Source organism: Sus scrofa, chromosome 3 (genome assembly GCF_000003025.6).
Source record: "Sus scrofa isolate TJ Tabasco breed Duroc chromosome 3, Sscrofa11.1, whole genome shotgun sequence".
NCBI classification, from domain to species: Eukaryota; Metazoa; Chordata; class Mammalia; order Artiodactyla; family Suidae; genus Sus; species Sus scrofa.
The window spans coordinates 57783747-57800398 of record NC_010445.4 but is presented as its reverse complement, the minus strand read 5'-3'; positions in this window follow the sequence as shown (position 1 = coordinate 57800398).

The window sequence follows — 16652 nt, the reverse complement described above, 5'->3', positions numbered from 1 at the left end:
AGCTCCTAGAAGATACGACCTGTTTAATACAATAGGCTGAAACCTTTTGGATTTGCCCCTATTGATTAAAAAACAAGTTGTAATATGTTCTCCCAACATATGTGCATTAAATTGTGTATTTAGTAAGATAGACATGATGGGATAACAGCAGCTGTATTCATCTTTGCTCCCCATGTTCCCTCGGGTTACCTGCAGGCCCGTCCCTAGCATTCCTGGTTCTCTTCCTGCCACCCCAACATCAGCACTGCCAGCTTTGCATCTCCATGGTGCCCATGGGCTAAAAAGAGAGGCCAGAGGCCAGTGTCTGGTGAATTCTGTAACCAAAGGAACCCAGCTCCCCTGTAAGTGCACACCTGCCCCTCCGTGTGTGATGATTCTCAAAGTGTGGCCCTGGGGTTTCCCTCAAATGCACACTCCTGCCCCCTCGCCACCCCCCACTGCCCCACGTTCAGAGGCAAATCTCTGAGCATGGGTTGGGCATTTGCAGTTTTTACAGTTTGCCCAAGTAAGTGTCTGCACTCTCATTTTGGAAACCCTGGCTGGGAACTTCAAGTGTGCTAATAATTCTCTTCCAGAGAGAGGTACTCTATTTTCCCAAGGGCCTGCTTTCTGCCTGCTTCTGTTTTCATGATCCAGCCTGCGCTGTCCAACTCAGTAGCCACTACCCACATGTGACTGTTGAGCATTTGTGATGTGAATAGTATGACGAAGGAACTGAATTTAAAATTTTATTTAGGAGTTCCCTTTGTGGCACAGCAGGCTAGTATCCATGAGGAGGTGAGTTTAATCCCTGGCCTTGCTCAGTGGGTTGGGGATCTGATGTTGCCATGAGCCGTGGTGTAGGTCACAGACTCAGCTCGGGTCTCATGTTGCTGTGGCTGTGGTGCAGGCTGGCAGCTATAGCTCTGATTCGACCCCTAGCCTGGGAATCTCCATATGCCGTGAGTTCAGTCCTAAAAATCGAAAAAAACAAAACAAAAATAAATAAATAAATAAAAAACAAACCAAAAAAACCCCTACACACACACACACACACACACACACAATTTTATTTAATCTTAATTAATTTGCATTTAAATTTCAAAACTCTTACTTGATTTGGTTATTGGAAGACTTTTAAGTATGATCGAAAAATTGCAGGTATGTGAATCTGCTTTTTCAGCTGTAAAACTTACGAAGTACCTAAAATACAGATAAATATTTGCAATGAAAATGCAGGGTTCTGATTGAGGTGTGCCACAAATGTAAAATATATATTGCATTTCAAAGACTTCAAATGAAAATCTAAAATATCTCGCTAAAAATTTTTTATGGATGACCTGTTGAAAGGATAATATTTTGATGTATTGGGTGAAATAAAATATATTATCAAAATTAATTAATTCAATTTTTTTTCCTTTTCCAGGGACGTTTAAAGTTATATATGGGGCTTGTCTTTGAGGCACACATTGTATTTCTATGGACAGCAGTGACTTAGAGCTTAACCTTGGCTCTGTGTACACATGAACACATTACAGATAGCTGTGCATTTAGTTATATGACTGGATTCAGATCCTCCGCGGATTGAGGGAGGGGGTTAGACAAACCCAAACACGTGGGTGTTAGTGCAGCTGGAGGACCTGGACTCTGGCAGGCCCTCCGCAAGGCAGGCACAGCAAGCACGGCAGGCAGGGTGCAGAGAGACTTATGGCCACTAGACGGCACTGTTGCCACCACGCTGAGGGCTGCTGTAAAAGGACCTAGCAGGCATTTGGCTTCCAAAGCTGCCTTCCCTGGCTTTGAGGTGTAAAGAAGCTGCTGGTCATCCAGGCTGATCTCTTCCTGTCACCCCAACATCAGCATTGCCAGCTCTGCATCTCCATGGTGCCCATGGGCTAAAAGGAGAGGCCAGAGGGCACCCTCTTTCTGGAAACTTGACATTGAAACAAGGCATTCATTACAGAGAGAGGGGGCAGGGATGCAAGACACACAGGAGGATGGAAGAGCACTTTTAAAGGATGACCGTGACCCTACAGGCACCTGCACTTGACAGCTTTTTGAGACACTTTAATACCCACAAGAGTGTACACAAAGGAGCCCCCAGGGCCCATTATCCACTAGGCACAATGGGCCTGATACTTTGGGTCACAAAATATTTAGAAGCCCATGAAAATGTATTAATTACAGAGTCCCTGTTGTGGCTCAGCAGGTTAAGGACCCCACGTTGTCTCCCTTGAGGATGCAGGTTCGATCCCCAGCCTTGCTCAGTGGGTTAAGCATCTGTTCTTGCCATAAACTGCAGTGTAGGTCCATGATATTGCTCGGATCTGGTGTTGCTGTGGCTGTGGCTGTGGCTGTGGCTGTGGCTGGCAGCTGCAGCTCCAATTCAGCCTCTGGTCTGGGAACTTCCACATGCTGCAGGTGTGGCTGTAAAAAGAAAAAAAAAAGAGATAAAATGTTTTAATTTCTAAGAAATTAAAAAAATGAATATAATCCATCTTTATACCAACACAATAATACAAAAGAAACTTAAATATTGTTTGTAGAGGAAGATCCCTTTGAAGGCAAAAGTGCCAGGACCCACAAAAGTCATCATGCACCCCTACTCTCAGCCAGGTCATACTTCACCAAAATCAACTCCTATAAGCCTGACGGCAAGCGGTGAAGGAGGTGTTACTATCATCTGTGTTTTAGAGATGAGGAAACAAGCACTGAGGGATAAGGGAACTTGTCCGTTAGCACCAGGACAGAGCAGAGGGGCTGGGACTTGAACCCAAGTGTGTGGCTTCAAATTTGATGTGCATTTTTCCCAAGGAGCTGGCCATGTTCTACTGTGTCTGCCACTCTCCACCCTGCCTGGGCTGTGGCCCTTCCACTGGGCCATCCTCCACCCTCCCTTTCATGAGTGGATTTGGGAGCATGGTCGTGATGCTCCAGGAGGCCCACTAGAGGCCCACCTTACAGTTTCCTGCCCCCTGGCACCTGCACCCAGGACTGGGCAGCCAGAGCCAGTGCATCCTTATCTTTGCTGCCATGTTTCTGAGGGCTCAAGGGCAGTGTTGGGGCTCACAAAACTCCTTACCTTCTGGATGGTTCTGAGTCCTATCCAGTTCTGAGTTCACCAGACCCTGAGGGTGGGCCCAGAATAAAAGCCACTGTCAGCACAAATGGATGTGAGATATGAGCTCCAGGAGATTCTGGCCACAGGGTATCCTGGGGCTGAAAGGAGGAGAGGGACAGGAGTGAGATGAAGTCCAAAGAAACAGCCACCCCTTGAACACATACACAGGTGCACAGACAAACACAGACAGACACACCTACATGCACACATCCCCCTCAGTGGAAAAGGCAAGGATCCTGGTACCAAATGAACTTAGAATCAGGTTGAAGTTGTCCTTCCCGAGCCGTCAGCTAACTGGCCAGGGGACCACAAATAAGCAATTTCATCTCCGTGAGCTTCAGTTTCCTCATCTGCTAATTCTAACACTTCCCACACCAGTTTCTTTTTGTCTTTTTTTTTTTTTCCCCTTCCTTTTCTAGGGCCACTTCCTGTGGCATATGGAAATTCCCAGGCTAGGGGTCCAATCAGAGCCAAAGCCACCGGCCTATGCCAGGGCCACAGCAATGAGGGATCCGAGCTGTGTCTGTAACCTACACCACAGCTCATGGCAATGCTGGATCCTTAACCCACTGAGCAAGGCCAGGGATCGAACCTGCAACCTCATGGTTTCCAGTCGGATTCGCTAACCACTGTGCCAAAACGGCAACTCTGCCACACCAGTTTCTTTTGAGGATCCCATGAGATCAGGTATTTCCACTTGCTGGGTAAGTGCTAAAAGACCAAATAAGTGGAGTTCCCGTTTGTGGCTCAGTGGTTAACAAATCTGACTAGGAACCATGAGGTTGCGGGTTCAATCCCTGGCCTTGCTCAGTGGGTTAAGGATCCGGCATTGCTGTGGCTGTGGTGTAGGCCAGCGGCTGCAGCTCTGATTCAACCCCTAGCCTGGGGTCCATATGCTGCAGGAGCAGCCCAAGAAAATGGCAAAAAGATAAAAAATAAAAAAATTAAAAAAAATAAAAGACCGAATAAGTGCTTCTTCTTCTTAACATAATTTCCTCTGCACTGAACCACTGAGTACTTTTAAGCCGCCTCAGAGTTTTCCTAATTGCTTCCCGAATCCCTCTCATCTTGCCTCTTCTTGGCGGATAAAGTTCCTTTGTGGCCCCGTGGTGCTGGCCTCTGGGTGCGGGGTTGGAGGTGCCCGGGATCAGTTACGTGCCCAGTGACAGGCTCTGGGAGGGTCCCTGGGGGACGGAATGTCATGGATTAGTCAGTAGGGGCTCTGCTGGGCAGTTAACAAGCCTTGGTAATTGGCGAGGATGGGACTGGCGGGATGATTCCTTTTCCTGAGGGCTTGAGCCCTTTGTAAAACACGTTCCAGACACTGGCTCCTTAGTCCTCACAAAGACTTTATGAGAAAGTGTTATTAGGAGCTCCACTTTTTATAAATATTTATTTATTTATTTATTTTTATTTTGGCCATGCCCACAGCATGTGGAAATTCCTGCATCAGGAGTTAAACCCATGCCACAGCAGAGTCTTGAGCCACAGGAATGACCTGAGCCACAGCAGTGACAATAGCGGATCCTTAACAGCTAGGCCACCAGGGAACTCCTAAGGAGCTCCATGTTAGAGGTGAGGAGAGGAAGCTCAGCGAGGTTAAGTGATTTTCCCAAGGCTGCTCAGCCAGGGAGTCCTGGAGGAGGGGTGTGAGGCTGAGTGTGGGATCTGTGAGCTTAACCTCAACACGAGACCAGCAGAGGGGCTCTGGGCCTGAGATGACCTTCAAGTTCTTGTCACATCAGAGTCTGTAGGCTAGATGGGAAGAGGGCCCGGTCTGAGGGTGGAGGAGAAGAGAAGAGGGCCCATCCCTAGAAGGAGGGCTACCTGGGAGAGGGCACAGCGCCTGGGCCTTTGTGGGCTTGGAGTTGGGTTCCTCTCTGAGTCTAAAGACATGGCCCCTGGGTTACAATTGGAAAGAATTAAAAAGACAAAACTCACTCCCAATGAATGAATTCCCCAACGCTTTCTGAAAGCATCCTCAAACATGACAGGCATTCTGGGTGAAAACGACCCATCAAACAAAGACCTATAAAAACCAAACCACTTCTGAGGACTTACATTCTTCCTTGGGAGCTGAAAGGATGAAAAAGAGCAAACGTGGCCCAAGAGACTAGGTAGAAAAATGGACTTGTCATTCTGACCTCTCAACTAGCAAGAATTCTGCCTGAACAGAAATGGTTTGAAGGAAAGCTTGTTGAGAAGCCATCAATGATTAATAAAAGGGGAGCCGCTGAGCAAGACGGTGGAGTTGGAAAGATGGAGATCATTTGCCCGTCTCCTTTCCTCATCATGCACAAAATCAATGCGGAGAGGATGAGTAGGCAGCAGACACTAATCAAGTATATTGGATTTTTATCGCTATGCTAGCAAGTTGGAGTATGACCTTGGGAAACGCGGGGGTGCTAGAGCTGGTGTCTGCTCAGTGGAGTGGGTACGGTTGCGGGAGGAGGGGGGAGGTGAGAGCAGTTCTGTGAGATTGGCAGCTGCTGACCCAGAGGCCCAGCCTGGCGGGTCCCACTGGAAAGGCCCAGACTTAGATGGAGGAAGTTAGGGGCCTTGGTTGAGTTTTCTGTGTCCCCAAATAAATAAAGGGAGGAGCAACACAGGAAAGGCTGGACATTAGTCTCCAGGAAAGAGGAGAGGGCTGGCGTCTCTGTCTTGCTCACCTCTGCCCAAGGAAGCGTCTCCCCAGGACCCCCTTTGAGAGCCCACCCCTCATCTCATCTACTCCACAGCCTGGGTGCCTTCAGGGTGCCAGCCGGGCAAGCGCTGAGGGCCAGTGTGGTAAATTCCTACCAAGCACTGGGGAGAGAGAAGAAGAAGGAAAAGATGAGGCTGGGTTGGCTTCTATAGAAGGATACAGGTTTGTGGCAGCCCCCAGGGGCTGTTCCAAGGCTCTGAGGGACTGGTTCCCTAATGCAGGAGCCCAGGCTGCCCTTCTGGGGTCTCCTGGTCCCTCCCTCCCTCGCTCCTGCACTGACTGGCAGTGTTGCAGTGACCGGTTTAGGGTCTGTTGCCCCACTGCTTAAACATTCCTTCAAGGCTGCTGTCGGACACCCTGCAAGCCAGGACCTGGCCTCTATACCCAGCCTTCACTGAGTAGGGCCTTGTATTCAGTGTATGGAACAGAACATGCAGGAGGAACCACAGGGCCCAGAGGAAGAAAGATGACTGAGCAGGAGAGGGTGGGGGTAGGGTGAAGAAGGCGGGGCTCCCAGGGGCTGCTGGGTACCGAGGGCACACCCCTAGATTCAGAACCGTGTCCTTCTCCTCCTCAATGCTTTTGGTCACAAAGATTTTGCTTTTGTTTTTTTTTTTTAGGGCTGCATCCGAGGCATGTGGAGGTCCCCGGGCTAAGGGTCCAATAGGAGCTGCAGCTGCCAGCCTATGCCACAGCCACAGCAATGCCAGATCCGAACCACATCTATGATCTACATACACCACAGCTCATGGCAACACTGAATCCTTAACACACTGAGCAGGGCCAGGGATGGAACCCCCATCCTCAGGGATACTAGTTGGATTTGTTACCGCTGAGCCACAACGGGAACGCCACAAAGGTCTATTACAGGAAGGTGAGGGACCTCTTGTGGCAGCAGGTATCTGTGCCCTTGCCTCTTGGGGAGGGGACCTCTCTCCCTCTGAATGAATGCTCAGGGCCTAAGTCACCAAGGCCAAGGTCCTGTAACAGGAAAACTGTGGTTCGGGCCAGGAGCCTCCCCTTGGTTTGGCGGAGAGGGGGACCTACGGAGGGCCACTGCTCCAGCTTCCCCTCCGTGTCCTCAAATCACTGGGATGACTCTTCCGCCATCCCTGATCCAGCCCTCATCCCCAAGCAGGGACAGCGCTTACTTGTAAAATGGACACAATTTAGGTCTTGAAGGTTCAGACAATCAGAGCCCAGGTCTGGGCCACTCTCCTGCAAATCAAGGCCCCTTTGCACTAAGTCCTCGCTCCTGCACCCTGCCCACTTAACCTGGGTAAACGTGCCCTCCAGATTCTTCTCCAAGCCCAGGTTGAGCCCCCTGACGGTTTACAAGGCCAGCAGAGGGCAGCAGAATTCACTCCAAGTCCCTCTCCCTCCGAAGGGGACTGACCCCACCCCCACCCCCACCCCCACCCCCCACATCCTGCAGGTCTTCAAGTCTGACTTTGTTCTCTAGGAATTAGAGCCCCTGAAGGTCCGAGGACGGATGAGGCCCAGAAGGTTTTTGTTTTGTTTTGTTTTTAGTTTATTGTTTATCAAATGTAACACTGGGACCTTCCTTTTTAAAGTAAAACACACACACACCCCACACACAACACAAATGCTTTCAATGTTGTCTTAATTTTCGTTTTCTGTTAATGCTACTCAAATATGTACAAACATAAAACTACCTATGAACTCCTTATAGTGGTAATCCCCATGACAGGGAGAAACAGTAATAAAAATTCAAATGAGAACAAATCTCCAAAGAAAATCAATAAAATTCAAAGTGGTTTCGTTAATATATGTGGTCCGTCGTGTACTGCACTCAAATCTCTGGTGCCAGGTGACAGTGGCACACCCCAAGCACAGCCTGTTGTGATGTCATAGAAGCTTTATATGGCACCAACTCGTCAGATACTTGTCACATCTGTCTGCCTCTCTTTGCCTTGTGACAGCTGAGATGGTATTGCTGCTCCAACTGTAAATACAGGTTTAAAACACAGACACTAACATTATGCAATGATTTATTTTAAGATGGCTGGACAGATGATCCTGAATTTTTTTTTGAAATTATCAAATGAAATCTCTCTCTCTCTCTCTCTCTCTCACACACACACACACACACACACACACACACACATCATTAAGAATTCTTAAACAAGAGTTCCTGTCATGGCTCAGCAGAAACAAATCTGACTGGTACCCATGAGGACACAGGTTCAATCCCTGGCCTCGCTCAGTGGGTTAAGGACCCGGCGTTGCCATGAACTGTGGTGTAAGTTGCCGACACGGCTCAGATCCCACATTGCTGAAGCTGTGGTGTAGCCCAGTGGCTATAGCTTCGATTCGACCCCTAATCTGGGAACCTCCATATGCTGCAGGTGCGGCCCTAAAAAGACAAAAAAAAAAAAGAATTCTTCAGCAAGAATACTATATCATATCTCTTATATGTGGAATCTAAGAACTAATACAAACAAATGTATATGCAAAACAGAAACAGACAGATATAGAAAACTAATTGCTACCAAAGAGGAGAGGGGAGGGGAAGGGGCAAATTAGAGGTATGGGATTAAGTACAAACTACTATGTATAAAATAGATATGAAACAAGGAAAAATTGTGTGGCACAGGGAATTATAGTCATTATTTTATAATAACTTTTAACAGAATATAATCTGTAAAAATACTGAATCGCTATGCTGTACACCTGAAACTAACATATTATTGGTAAATCAACTATATTTCAATTAAATAAACAAACTTTAAAAAATATGTCTGCAGCCTCATTTGGCAAACATTATCTCCCCTACACTTTGCTTCTTAAGGTGAATGAATAGGCTCAGATAGGAAGGTTGACTTAGCCAGGGTCACACAGCTAACTAGGTGGGACAGCTTGAGAACTCTGAGACGCTCTCATTTCGCACAGCAATACTTTCCATCAATACACTTAGGCAGCGCGATACAGGCTTGACCCAGGAAAAAGGCTTTGGGGGATTCTCTTAGGGATCAACCATTGTAGTCTGGGTAATTTCCTGCAGGTTTCAAGCAGTCATCTTTCCAAGCTTGGAACAAGAGTGAAATTGGATATACACAGCCACTGCCAGAGAAAAGAAGAAATTGTCTGAAGCCCTTCCAGACTCCAGTCTTCACCTTTCTGTATGTTCTCATTTTTCTTCTCTTTCTTTCTTTCTTTCTTTCTCTCTCTCTCTCTCTTTCTTTCTTTCTTTCTTTCCTGTCTTTCTCTCTTTCTTTCTCTCTCTCTTTCTTCCTTCCTTCCTTCCTTCCTTCCTTTCTTCTTTTTTTGCATATCAGGGCCGCAATCACAGCATATGGAGGTTCCCAGTCTAGGAGTCGAATCGGAGTTACAGCTGCCAGCCACTGCAATACAGGACATGAGCCTTGTCTATGACCTACACCACAGCTCACAGCAATGCTGGATCATTAGCCCACTGAGCAAGGCCAGGGATCGAACCCGCATCTTCACGGATACTGGTTGGGTTTGTTACTGATGAGCCACAATGGAACTCCTCATTTGTCTCGTGTGTGTGTATACACGAATATGAAAAAAATTTATAGAAAAAATATGCTTATTAAGTCTTTTAGATATTGAGGCCTTATTGAATACTATTTTTAGGGTTTGAAGAAAATAGACCATTTCTGCCCCACCTCCAGGGCTAAGATTTTACTTTGAGGTCTATTAACTTTCAAGGGGTCCATGGATAGAATTCAGAGAGAGTCAAATGGGAAAAAAAAAAAAAAAGAAAAACTGCATCTTTATTTTCCCCAGCAGTTGTATCTGAAAGTTAGCACTTCCTTAAAACATAAATGTTGACAACAAACCAATTAACACAAGTAACACCTGGCACTTTTTGGAAGATGGAAACCACAGACATTTTCACATGGTAGCAGTTCTAGTAGTCTTGAAACAGCTTTACCACTCTGCACTACTTTAAAATAATAGTAAATCTGACACGATATTGAGTTTTTTGGTTTAAAAAAATTTTTTGAAGTATAGTTGATTTATTAGGTTGTGATCATTTCTGCTGTACAACAAAGTGATTCAGTTACACATGTACACTATATTATGTTATTTAATTATCAATAAAGAGCATACATTTTTTCATTCTTTCTTTCTTTTTAGGGCCGCACCCACAGCATTCCCAGGCTAGGGATTGAATTGAATCTGCAGCTGCTGGCCTACACCACAGCCAGAGAAATGTGGGATCTGAGCTGCATCTGCGAACTACACCACAGCTCATAGCAATACCAGATCCTTAACCCACTGAGCGAGGCCAGGAACTGAACCTGCGACCTCATGGATGCCAGTCAGATTCTTAACCTGCTAAGCCACAGTGGGAACTCCCAATAAAGAGCATGTTTTTTTGTTTTGTTGCTTTTTTTGCTTTTTAGGGCTGCACCCATGGCATATGGATGTTCCCAGGCTAGGTGTTGAATCAGAGCTGCAGCTGCTGGCCTACACCACAGCCACAGCCACAGCAACACAGGATCCAAGTCACTTCTGCAACCTACGCCAGAGCTCACGGCCATGCCAGATCCTTAACCCACTGAGCAAGGTCACGGATCATGGCTCCTAGTCGAATTTGTTTCTGCTACACCATGAAGGGAACTCCAAGCATATATTTCTGTGTTAATTTTAAAGTACTCTGATAACTGCCTTTCAATATAATTAGTTTCCTTCCTTATCCCATGTATTTTATTTTGTGCACTTGAAAATATTATTCCAGGCTGTTGAGTTGAAGGCATTCACACACAAGAAAAATACTCTCCATTTGGAGGAAAACAAATGTGTATCAACTCTAAACTGGGCACATGCTGGGTTCTGTGTGATACATTATTGCCAAGTCTTACAACACTGAACTGGATAATATTATTCCCCTTTTATACATGAAGAAACTGAGGCTCAGAGAAGTGCCTAATATCACACACCGCACAAAACATAATCAACATGTCCAGTGCTTCAATAGAAACAGGGACAAAATGAGGGTAGCACAGAGCCTGTTTTTGTTCACTACTGTATCCTTCATGCCTGGCACTTCCCAGATGCTCAGTAGATGTTTGGTGAGTGACTAGATGAGAAGACACCAAGTTGCCCTCCTGTGGGTGGAATAGGAACTACTTCAGAGGAAAAGAGGTTTGGGATGAGCCCTGGGACTTGTGGTATAAAGCAATCCATTTTCCATGCTAGTTTCACAAAGGGGCAGTCACCCGGCTGTGGCCCATGAGATGTAAGGGAATCATCCAGGATTGGCTCTGCTTCTTGACACTGGAATGGGAGGTAGGAACACTTGGAGCCACTGCAGCCACTTTGCCCCCATGAGGATGGCAGAACAGAGAACAGGCAAGGCCTGTGGCCCCCAGAGATGATGTGAACCTCTGAGCTGAGCAGCCCTGCAGCCTCCCACCTCTAGACTTCTAATCAGAGGTGACGACAAGGCTAGTTAAACTTAAATCCATTGTAGTTGAGTTTTCTGTACCTTGTGGTTAAAGGCATGCTAGTGAGCGGGTATGTATGAAGAGAGAGGTAGGGCCATGTTAGGAAAGACTACCATGCTCTTCTAAGGAGCTTGGGGATTATCCCCAGAGGTGATGATGGGGGTGGGTGGGGTGTGGGGTTAAATAATTGGAAGAAGGAAAAGAAATGGTGTGATTTATGCTCTAGAAAGCACCCTTTAGAGGTGGTGTGGTGGATGAGGTTGTTAATAAAAGGGGTGAAAGAGGATCAGCAAACTGGGATGGGAGTTTATTCTGATCTCAGCTTGAGGACGAAGAGAAATGGAGAAAATAAACATGTTAAAACTGCAAACTGATTGTAGAACTCAGTTTCCAAGGAACCCATTCTTGGAGTGGGTCCAATCACAGATTGCTAAGGAGGGTGCTCAGCATGGTGACGTGAGGACCTGCCAGGACCAAGGCTATCAACATCATCACAGAAAGGGTCAGGCTGCCCGCTGCCATCTGGTACCAGGATCTCCCCTTCTAGTCTCTACTGCTCTTTGAAAATGTGTAATTTTTCTGTGATTTGAGGGGTTACTCTCAATATGCCGGGATACTCCCCCCTTTGTTTTCCAGATAAAAGAAAGTTTTTCATGTTTGGGTGTGTGGATCTGTGTGCAATAGGCTCAAGGGGCTGGGGCAGCTTGTTCTAGACATCCAGGCCTGTCTTGGGGACATAGGTGACACTTGTGGCGGACAGGGGAGTGGCCTGGGAGTTGGGAGGCCCTATTCCTGCTTCTGCTTCAGAGTTTTCTGTACAGCTGGTGGTCTCAGACATACCTCACCTGCACTCAGCGCTGTGAATGAGGTGGTTGGTTCCAGGTCCTCTGTTCCTTGCCAGTCCCCATGCCCCTAGACTCTGACAACCCTCCACTGGGCTGCATCTTTTACTTGCACTGGCCCTTCAGAGGGAGGGGGCGGGGTTCCTCAGAATAAAAAATTGGAAGTTCCCATTATGGCTCAGCGGTAACGAACCCGGCTAGTATCCATGAGGATGTGGGTTTGATCCCTGGCCTCGCTCAGTGGGTTAAGGATCCAGTGTTGCTGTGAGCTGTGGTGTAGGTCATAAACATGGCTCAGATTCTGTGTTGATGCGGCTGTGGTGTAGGCTGGCAGCTGCAGCTCCAATTCAACCCCTAGCCTTGCAACTTCCATATGCTCCTGATGCAACCTAAAAAAATAAATTAAAAAAAAGTACAGATTGCTGTCAGTGTCAGGTTTGGTGTCAGTGGTCAGTTGAACACTCAGTATTTCTAAAAGCCCTACTATGTGCTCAGGCCCATGCAAAGCATGAGGGGCATTGTGAAGAAGGTAGCACCCAACCTCTGGGAGTTGCCAGAAGACCTGTGTACACACACACACACACACACACACACACGAAGTGGTGGGAGCCCAGGGCAATTTCCTGCGGTGTTTCTGAGAAGGGAGGAAATCACTGGTACAGTGTGGGCATTAGGAAAAGCTTCTAGAGGGAGGGAGTCAAGTATCTTGTGGGCTTTAGCTGAGGGAATTCTTATCAGCTCTTATGGACTGAACTGAATCCCCCAGAGAGTCACACGTTGAAGTCCTAAACCTCCATACCTGAGAACGTGACTGTACCTGAAGACAGGATTTTTAAAGAGGTAATTAAGTTAAGGTGAGGTCATTGGGGTGGGCCCTAATCCAACATGATTGGTGTCTTTATAAAAAGAGGAGATTTGGACATAGACACGTACAGAGGGCAGACGATGCTGAAGACACAGGGGAAAACTGGCCCACATCAAACCAAAGAGACAGAGCCTGTCTTCCTGGCCCTTAGAAAGAACCAGCCCTACGAACACCTTACTCTCAGATGCCTGGCCTCTAGGACCTCTAGGACCGTGAGGCAAGAAATTTCTCTTAAGTCACCCAGTTTGTGGTACTTAGCTATGGCAGCTCCAGGAAATTATTAGACTCCTTAAAATACCTTTAAAAAATAAATAGGAATATAACACCCCCTCATCTTCAAACAAAGTATATGATTCCATAAGACACCCATGCTTAGTCTGTGGTCTAAGGGATATATCCCGTGGCCCCACCTCACCCACTTGGAAAGACATGGGCTTGCATTCATTCATTCATTCATTCATCCAACAAATTTTAAGGGGTGCCGGCCATAAGCTAGGCATGGTTTTAGGTGCAGGGATATAACAGGTAAAGTATCTGCTCCTCTGGAACTTTCATTTTAGGGAGGGCAGAGAGCAGGCAATGGAGGAGTAAATAAATAAGCAAGGGAAATTCCCTCATGACACAGTGGGTTAAGGATCCTCGGTTGCCGCAGCTGTGGTGCAGGCTGCAACCAAAGTGCAGGTTCAATCCCTGACCGGGGAACTTCCACATGCCCAGGTGTGGCAAAATAAAAAATAATAATGATTAAAAAAAAAAAAAAAAAAAAGGCAAGGCTGTGAAGGAAAAGAAACTGGGGTGGGGGTGGGGTGAGGATGTGATGGACAGCAGAGGGAGCAGGGCCACTTTTTGGTGGCGTGGTCAGGGACTGGTTCCTGAGGAACTGCCACCCCAACTGTGAGGACTGGATAACCCAGCATGAGAACATTCCAGTGCTGGGGGGGAGTCACAGCCAGAGTAGGGGCTTAAGGGTGGGGCGTGCTGGAATGGTTGAGAATCCCCAAGGTGGTAAGTGTGGTTGTGGCAGGGTCTGTAAGGGGATAGTGGGAAGAAATGAGCTCCTGAGCCTGGCTGGGACCCCATCATGGGGACCCTCGTGGGCCCCAGGAGAGGCTTGGACAATAGGGTTTAAATTGCAAGCTTCAGATGTCAGTCTGTGCCATAGGACACAGAAGTTCTACTTCTGGGTATACAGCCCAAGAACTGACAGCAGGGACCTGAACAAACATGTGTCCACTTATTTTCATAGCAGCAGCTTTATCCACAATGGCCAAAAGAGGGAAGCAACCCGAGTTTCCATCAACAAATGAAAGTGAGAATGAGTGGTCTGATCAGGCAGTGCAGTATTATCCAGGTCTTAAAAAGGAGAGAGGAGTTCCCATCATGGCTCTGTGGTTAGTGAACCTGACTAGCATCCATGAGGATGCAGGTTTGATCCCTGGCCTCACTCAGTGGGTTAAGGATCTGGCGTTGCCGTGAGCTGTGGTGTAGGTCGAAGACATGGCTTGGATCTGGGGTTGCTGTGGCTGTGGTGTAAGCCGGCAGCTTCAGCTCCGATTTGACCCCTAGCCTGGGAACCTCCATAGGCCACCAGGGCAGCCCTGAAAGACAAAAAGACAAAACAACAAAAAGAAGAGAAATTTTGACACATGCTACAACATGGGTGGACCTTGAAACTATGACGCTAAGTGAAAGAGCCAGACACAAAAGGACAAACAGTAATATGACTCTATTTAGATGAGGCATCTATAGACTAGGCAGATCCATAGAGACAGAGACAAAAAGGTGGTCGTTGGGGTTCAGGGAGGGGACAATGGGGAGTTGGTTTGGACAGGTACAGAGCTTCCGTTTGTTTGGGATGATGAAAGTGTTCTGGAGGTGGATGGTGGTGACAGTTGACCAATATTGTGAATGTACTTAACTCAACTGAACTGGACACTTCTTTTTTTTTTTTTTTTTTTTTTGGTCTATTTTGGCTGCCCCTGCAGCATATGGAGTTCCCAGGCCAGGGATCAGATCCCAGCCACAGCTGTGACGTAAGCTACAGCTTCTGCAATACCAGATCCTTAACCCACTGTGCCGGGCTGGGGATCAAGCCTGCATCCCAGTGCTCCCAAGGTGCCACCGAGCCTGCTGCACCACAGCAGGCACTGCTGGGCATTTTAAGATGGTTAAAATGGTAAATTTTATGTTTTGTGTATTTTATGGCAAAAACAAAAAAAAAAAACAAAAACAAAAACAAAGCCAACCTCAAGAGGGGAGGGAGAAGCAGCCTGGAAGAAAGGAGTGGGACACCCAGGCCACTTCCCCATCTCTCTGTGCCCTACCAGGCTGGCTCCAGGATTTCTGCCCAAGAACTCTGCCAAGCCCAGTGCCATGAATGCCAAGGCTCGTCAAGTAGGAACCACGCCACGGCCTTGCCTTTGGTGTCATCTCGTTATGGGGTTGGGAGGCTGAGAGTTGGAGGCCTGGTCCACCAGCTGCCACACAGACCCTTCTATTCGAAGCCTCCCCGGAAGGGAGCAGCTTGATCAGCAGCTGACAACTCCTGCAGGCTCCTTCCTGTGCCAGCCCCTGGTGCTGCCTGGGCAAGCCCACACAGGGGGAATCACCCTGCCCTGAAAAAAAAAAAAAAAAAAAAAGGTGAGGGAGGGAGAAAAGCAGCACAATCAAAATCTTAGTGTATGAATAATTACATTTTAAAAATCCCCACTTTTTTTTTTTTACATCAAAAGGAATTCTGTAATCAGAGGTTTAATTTGCAGATTTAGTGGCATTTGGCAGGTTAAAAGTAGGTGCTGTGAAGTGAGTAAGCGTGGGATTTGGGGCTGGAAGCAAAGAATGGGGGAGTCTGCTGGGCCAGAAATCCCGGCTTTGAGCTGCCTCTGAGCTCTGGGGCCTCACTTCCTCTGCCCACAGCCACCCTGCACCCTGGGACGGACCGCACAGCTCCTGGGGGAGGAAAGAAGGGGCTGGGGAGGGAGAAAAAAATCAAGCCCGCCAGCCCTGCTCCTTCTTCTTCAAAATAGCTTTATTTTTTTTCCTAATTATTTGCTCATTGAAAAAAAAAATCCTGAAAACGTAGGAACGCAGGGAAACAGGAAGAAAGGAAAGAAAGGAAAGAAAGGAAAGAAAGAAAGAAAGAAAGAAAGAAAGAAAGAAAGAAAGAAAGAAAGAAAGAAAGAAAGAAAGAAAGAAAGAAAGAAAGAAAGAAAAGGAAGAAAATCACCTGCAGTTTCACTGCTTGAAGGTAGGCATACCTTTTCTTCTCTAAGAAAATGTGGATGAAATCCTTTGACCAACTGGACTGGGCTTCGCAATCCTGCAGGTTTACCCGCCTCATCCCTCTGTGCTTTTTCTGTCCCTCTTCTTTTCTGGGAGTGTCCCTCCTCTTTCTTCCCCATGATGAAAAACAAAGCAGAACCAGACGGGAGCCTTGCCATAAGGAGGTCTGGAAGGAAGATTTGGGTCCAAGAATCAAAAATGGTGCCGGCAGAGAAGCCTGGAGGAAGGCGCTCAGAGCAGGCAATCTGGTTGGGGGATGGGTGCGGTTGGGGGAGGGGGCGGCTGGGGGGGTGACCCAGAAGGGTAATTCTAGGGTGGTCTTTTCCGAGGAAAGGAAGGGAGCGAAGCAAGTGTGGGCAGAGTTTATCCCCCATATCAACGAGTCATTGGTCGCGGACTAGCGCCAGGAAGGGGCACC